Genomic DNA, 7,984 nt, shown 5'->3' with positions numbered 1-7,984 from the left:
GAGAAAACCACAGTCTCATAGGGCCGGACACTCAGGGTCAGGGGAAAATCAAATATATATCTGGTGATATCTCGGGTGCTATTAGAGATAGCGCAATAAAACAAAGTGCGTTGTCTGCAGGAGGCCCTGGCGCATGAATGTGTGCAGCGGGAATGACCTCGGACCACCAGGGGCCGCGAAAACCACAGTCTCATGGGGCCGAGAACTCTGGGTCAGTCAAAAATCCAATATATATCTGGTGATACCTCGGGTGCTATTACAGATAGCGCAATAAACCAACGTGCATTGTCTGTAGGAGGCCCTGGCGCATGAATGTGTGCAGCGGGAAGGACCTCGGACCACCAGTGGCCGAGAAAACCACCGTCTCATGGGGCCGGACACTCACGGTCGGGGAAAAATCCAATACACATCTGGAGATATCTCGGGCGCAATTAGAGATAGCGCAATAAATCAAGGTGCATTGTCTGCAGGAAGCCCTGGCGCATGATTCTGTGCAGCGGGAACGACCTCGGACCACCAGGGGCCGAGAAAACCACATTCCCATAGGGCCGGACTGTCAGCGTCAGGGGAAAATCCAATATATATCCGGTGATATCTCGGGTGCTATTAGAGACAGCGCAATAAACCAAAGTGAATTGTCCGTAGGAGGCCCTGGCGCATGAATCTGTGCAGCGGGAACGAACTCGGACCACCAGCGGCCGAGAAAACCACAGTCTCATGGGGCGGGACACTCAGGGTCAGTGGAAAATCCAATATATATCTGGTGATATCTCGGGTGCTATTAGAGATAGCGCAATAAATCAAAGTGCATTGTCTGCAGGAAGCCCTGACGCATGAATCTGTGCAGCGGGAACGACCTCGGACCACCAGGGACCGAGAAAATCACCGTCTCATGGGGCCGAACTGTAAGGGTCAGGGAAAAACCCAATATATATCTGGTGATATCTAGGGTTCTATTAGAGATAGCGCAATAAATCAAAGTGCATTGTCTGTAGGGGGCACTGGCGAATGAATCTGTGCAGCAGGAACGACCTCGGACCACTAGGGGCCGAGAAAACCACCGTCTCATGGGGCCGGACACTCAGGGTCAGGGCAAAATCCAATATATATCTGGTGATATCTCGGGTGCTATTAGAGATAGCGCAATAAATCAAAGTGGATTGTCTGTAGGAGGCCCTGGCGCATGAATCTGGCCAGCGGGAACGACCTCGGACCACCAGGGGCCGAGAAGACCACCGTCTCATGTGGCCGGACACTCAGGTTCTGGGGAAAATCCAATATATATCTGGTGATATCTCGGGTGCTATTAGAGTTAGCGCAATAAATCAAAGTGCATTGTCTGCAGGAAGCCCTGACGCATGAATCTGTGCAGCGGGAACGACCTCGGACCACCAGGGGCCGCGAAAACCACAGTCTCATGAGGCCGAGAACTCAGGGTCAGGCAAAAATCCAATATATATCTGGTGATATCTCGGGTGCTATTACAGATAGCGCAATAAACCAAAGTGCTTTGTCTGCGGGAGGCCCTGGTGCATGAATCTGTGCAGCGGCACAGACCTCGGACAACCAGGGGCCGAGAAAACCACCGACACATGGGGCCGGACACTCAGGGTCAGGGAAAAATCCTATATATATCCGGTGATATCTCGGGTGCTATTACAGATAGCGAAATAAATCAAAGAGAATTGTCGGTGGGAGGCCCTGGCGCATGAATCTGTGAAGCGGGAACGACCTCGGACCACCAGGGGCCGAGAAAACCACCGTCTCATGTGGCCGGACACTCAGGGTCAGGGGAAAATCCAATATATATCTGGTGATATCTCGGGTGCTATTAGAGATAGCGCAATAAACCAAAGTGAATTATCTGCAGGCGGCCCTGGCGCATGCATCTGTGCGGCGGGAACGACCTCCGACCACCAGGGGCCGATGAAACCACCGTCTCATGGGGCCGGACTGTCATTGTCAGGGAAAAATCCAATATATATCTGGTGATATCTCGGGTCCTATTAGAGATAGCGCAACAAATCAAAGTGCATTGTTTGTAGGAGGCCCTGGCGCATGAATCTGGCCAGCGGGAACGACCTCGGACCACCAGGGGCCGAGAAAACCACCGTCTCATGGGGCCGGACACACAGGGTCAGGGGAAAATCCAATATATATCTGGTGATATCTCGGCTGCTATTAGAGATAGCGCAATATACCGAAGTGAATTATCTGCAGGAGGCCCTGGCGCATGAATCTGTGCAGCGGGAACGACCTCGGACCTCCAGGGGCCGATGAAACCACCGTCTCATGGGGCCGGACTGTCATGGTCAGGGAAAAATCCAATATATATCTGGTGATATCTCGGGTGCTATTAGAGATAGCGCAATAAATCAAAGTGCATTGTCTGTAGGAGGCCCTGGCGCATGAATCTGGCCAGCGGGAACGACCTCGGACCACCAGGGGCCGAGAAAACCACCGTCTCATGTGGCCGGACACTCAGGGTCAGGGGAAAATCCAATATATATCTGGTGATATCTCGGGTGCTATTAGAGATAGCGCAATAAATCAAAGTGCATAGTCTGCAGGAAGCCCTGACGCATGAATCTGTGCAGCGGGAACGACCTCGGACCACCAGGGACCGAGAAAATCACCGTCTCATGGGGCCGGACTGTAAGGGTCAGGGAAAAACCCAATATATATCTGGTGATATCTAGGGTGCTATTAGAGATAGCGCAATAAATCAAAGTGCATTGTCTGTAGGAGGCACTGGCAAATGAATCTGTGCAGCAGGAACGACCTCGGACCACTAGGGGCCGAGAAAACCACCGTCTCATGGGGCCGGACACTCAGGGTCAGGGAAAAATCCTATATATATCCGGTGATATCTCGGGTGCTATTACAGATAGCGAAATAAATCAAAGAGAATTGTCTGTAGGAGGCCCTGGCGCATGAATCTGTGCAGCGGGAACGACCTCGGACCACCAGGGGCCGAGAAAACCACCGTCTCATGGGGCCGGACACTCAGGGTCAGGGGAAAATCCAATATATATCTGGTGATATCTCGGGTGCTGTTACAGATAGCGCAATAAATCAAAGTGCATTGTCTGTAGGAGGCCCTGGCGCACGAATCTGTGCAGCGGGAACGACCTCGGACCACCAGGGGCCGAGAAAACAACCGACACATTGCGCCGGACACCCAAGGTCATGTAAATACCCAGGATGTATCTGATGATATCTCGGGTGCTATTAGAGATAGCGCAATAAATCAAGGTGCATTGTCTGCAGGAAGCCCTGGCGCATGATTCTGTGCAGCGGGAACGACCTCGGACCACCAGGGGCCGAGAAAACCACAGTCTCATAGGGCCGGACTGTCAGCGTCAGGGGAAAATCCAATATATATCTGGTGATATCTCGGGTGCTATTAGAGATAGCGCAATAAACCAAAGTGCTTTGTCCGCGGGAGGCCCTGTCGCATGAATCTGTGCAGCGGCACAGACCTCGGACAACCAGGGGCCGAGAAAACCACCGACACATGGGGCCGGACACTCAGGGTCAGGGAAAAATCCTATATATATCGGGTGATATCTCGGGTGCTATTACAGATAGCGAAATAAATCAAAGAGAATTGTCTGTAGGAGGCCCTGGCGCATGAATCTGGCCAGCGGGAACGACCTCGGACCACCAGGGGCCGAGAAAACCACCGTCTCATGGGGCCGGACACTCAGGGTCAGGGGAAAAGCCAATAAATATCTGGTGATATCTCGGGTGCTATTAGAGATAGCGCAATAAACCAAAGTGAATTATCTGCAGGAGGCCCTGGCGCATGAATCTGTGTAGCGGGAACGACCTCGGACCACCAGGGGCCGAGAAAACCACCGTCTCATGGGGCCGGACACTCAGGGTCGGGTAAAAATCCAATATATATCCGGTGATATCTCGGGTGCTATTAGAGATAGCGCAATAAACCAAAGTGAATTGTCCGTAGGAGGCCCTGGCGCATGAATCTGTGCAGCGGGAACGACCTCGGACGACCAGGGGCCGAGAAAACCACCGCCTCACGGGGCCGGAAACTCAGGGTCAGGGAAAAATCCAATATATATCTGGTGATATCTCGGGTGCTATTAGAGATAGAGCAATAAACCAAAGTGAATTATCTGCAGGAAGCCCTGGCGCTTTATTCTGTGCAGCGGGAACGACCTCGGACCACCAGCGGCCGAGAAAACCACAGTCTCATAGGGCCGGACACTCACGGTCGGGGAAAAATCCAATACACATCTGGTGATATCTCGGGCGCTATTAGAGATAGCGCAATAAATCAAAGTGCATTGTCCGTAGGAGGCCCTGGCGCATGAATCTGTGCAGCGGGAACGACCTCGGACCACCAAGGGCCGGGAAAACCACCGACACATGGCGCCGGATACTAAGGGTCAGGGTAAAATCCAATATATATCTGGTGATATCTCGGCTGATATTAGAGACTGCGCAATAAATCAATGTGCATTGTCTGCAGGAAGCCCTGGCGCATTATTCTGTGCAGCGGGAACGACCTCGGACCACCAGCGGCCGAGAAAACCACAGTCTCATAGGGCCGGACACTCAGGGTCAGGGGAAAATCAAATATATATCTGGTGATATCTCGGGTGCTATTAGAGATAGCGCAATAAATCAAAGTGCATTGTCCGTAGGAGGCCCCTGCGCATGAATCTGTGCAGCGGGAACGACCTCGGACCACCAGGGGCCGAGAAAATCACCGACTCGTGGCGCCGGATACTAAGGGTCAGGGTAAAATCCAATATATATCTGGTGATATCTCGGGTGCTGTTAGAGATAGCGCAATAAATCAAAGTGCGTTGTCTGCAGGAGGCCCTGGCGCATGAATGTGTGCTGCGGGAACGACCTCGGACCACCAGGGGCCGCGAAAACCACAGTCTCATGGGGCCGAGAACTCTGGTTCAGGCAAAAATCCAATATATATCTGGTGATATCTCGGGTGCTGTTACAGATAGCGCAATAAACCAACGTGCATTGTCTGTAGGAGGCCCTGGCGCATGAATCTGTGCAGCGGGAACGACCTCGGACTACCAGTGGCCGAGAAAACCACCGTCTCATGGGGCCGGACAATCACGGTCGGGGAAAAATCCAATACACATCTGGAGATATCTCGGGCGCTATTAGAGATAGCGCAATAAATCAAGGTGCATTGTCTGCAGGAAGCCCTGGCGCATGATTCTGTGCAGCGGGAACGACCTCGGACCACCAGGGGCCGAGAAAACCACAGTCTCATAGGGCCGGAATGTCAGCGTCAGGGGAAAATCCGATATATATCTGGTGATATCTCGGGTGCTATTAGAGATAGCGCAATAAACCAAAGTGAATTATCTGCAGGAGGCCATGGCGCATGAATCTGTGCAGCGGGAACGACCTCGGACCACCAGGGGCCGCGAAAACCACGGTCTCATGTGGCCGGACACTCAGGGTCAGGGAAAAATCCGATATATATCTGGTGATATCTCGGGTGCTATTACAGATAGCGCAATAAATCAAAGTGCATTGTCTGTAGGAGGCCCCGGCGCATGAATCTGGGCAGCGGGCACGACCTCGGACCACCAGGGGCCGAGAAAACCACCGTCTCATGGGGCCGGAAACTCAGGGTCAGGGAAAAATCCAATATATATCTGGTGATATCTCGGGTGCTATTAGAGATAGGGCAATAAAACAAAGTGCATTGTCTGTAGGAGGCCCTGGCGAATGAATCTGTGCAGCGGGAACGACCTCGGACGACCAGGGGCCGAGAAAATCACCGCCTCATGGGGCCGGAAACTCAGGGTCAGGGAAAAATCCAATATATATCTGGTGATATCTCGGGTGCTATTAGAGATAGGGCAATAAACCAAAGAGAATTATCCACAGGAGGCCCTGGCGCATGAATCTGTCTAGCGGGAACGACCTCGGACCACCAGGGGCCGAGAAAACCACCGTCTCATGGGGCCGGACACTCAGGGTCGGGTAAAAATCCAATATATATCCGGTGATATCTCGGGTGCTATTAGAGATAGCGCAATAAACCAGAGTGAATTGTCCGTAGGAGGCCCTGGCGCATAAATCTGTGCAGCGGGAACGACCTCGGACCACCAAGGGCCGGGAAAACCACCGACACATGGCGCCGGATACTAAGGGTCAGGGTAAAATCCAATATATATCTGGTGATATCTCGGCTGCTATTAGAGACAGCGCAATAAATCAAAGTGCATTGTCTGCAGGAAGCCCTGGCGCATTATTCTGTGCAGCGGGAACGACCTCGGACCACCAGCGGACGAGAAAACCACAGTCTCATAAGGCCGGACACTCAGGGTCAGGGGAAAATCCAATATATATCTGGTGATATATCGGGTGCTATTAGAGATAGCGCAATAAATCAAAGTGCATTGTCTGCAGGAAGCCCTGACGCATGAATCTGTGCAGCGGGAACGACCTCGGACCACCAGGGACCGAGAAGATCACCGTCTCATGGGGCCGGACACTCAGGGTCGGGTAAAAATCCAATATATATCCGGTGATATCTCGGGTGCTATTAGAGATAGCGCAATAAACCAAAGTGAATTGTCCGTAGGAGGCCCTGGCGCATGAATCTGTGCAGCGGGAACGACCTCAGACCACCAGAGGCCGAGAAAACCACAGTCTCATAGGGCCGGAATGTCAGCGTCAGGGGAAAATCCAATATATATCTGGTGATATCACGGGTGCTATTAGAGATAGCGCAATAAATCAAAGTGCATTGTCTGCAGGAGGCCCTGGCGCATGAATCTATGCAGCGGGAACGACCTCGGACCACCAGGGGCCGCGAAAACCACAGTCTCATGGGGCCGAGAACACAGGGTCAAGCAAAAATCCAATATATATCTGGTGATATCTCGGGTGCTATTACAGATAGCGCAATAAACCAACGTGCATTGTCTGTAGGAGGCCCTGGCGCATGAATCTGTGCAGCGGGAACGACCTCGGACCACCAGGGGCCGCGAAAACAACAGTCTCATGGGGCCGAGAACTCAGGGTCAAGCAACAATCCAATATATATCTGGTGATATCTCGGGTGCTATTAGAGATAGCGCAATAAATCAAGGTGCATTGTCTGTAGGAGGCCCTGGCGCATGAATCTGTGCAGCGGGAACGACCTCGGACCACCAGTGGCCGAGAAAACCACCGACACATGGGGCCGGACACTCAGGGTCAGGGAAAAATCCTATATATATCGTGTGATATCTCGGGTGCTATTACAGATAGCGAAATAAATCAAAGAGAATTGTCTGTAGGAGGCCCTGGCGCATGAATCTGTGCAGCGGGAACGACCTACGACCACCAGGGACCGAGAAAACCACGGTCTCATGTGGCCGGACACTCAGGGTCAGGGAAAAATCCGATATATATCTGGTGATATCTCGGGTGCTATTACAGATAGCGCAATAAATCAAAGTGCATTGTCTGTAGGAGGCCCCGGCGCATGAATCTGGGCAGCGGGCACGACCTCGGACCACCAGGGGCCGAGAAAACCACCGTCTCATGGGGCCGGAAACTCAGGGTCAGGGAAAAATCCAATATATATCTGGTGATATCTCGGGTGCTATTAGAGATAGGGCAATAAAACAAAGTGCATTGTCTGTAGGAGGCCCTGGCGCATGAATCTGTGCAGCGGGAACGACCTCGGACGACCAGGGGCCGAGAAAACCACCGCCTCATGGGGCCGGAAACTCAGGGTCAGGGAAAAATCCAATATATATCTGGTGATATCTCGGGTGCTATTAGAGATAGGGCAATAAACCAAAGTGAATTATCTGCAGGAGGCCCTGGCGCATGAATCTGTGTAGCGGGAACGACCTCGGACCACCAGGGGCCGAGAAAACCACCGTCTCATGGGGCCGGACACTCAGGGTCGGGTAAAAATCCAATATATATCCGGTGATATCTCGGGTGCTATTAGAGATAGCGCAATAAACCAAAGTGA

This window comes from Nomia melanderi, unplaced genomic scaffold (assembly GCF_051020985.1).
Source record: "Nomia melanderi isolate GNS246 unplaced genomic scaffold, iyNomMela1 scaffold0082, whole genome shotgun sequence".
Lineage (NCBI taxonomy): Eukaryota > Metazoa > Arthropoda > Insecta > Hymenoptera > Halictidae > Nomia > Nomia melanderi.
This window is presented reverse-complemented; position numbering follows the sequence as displayed.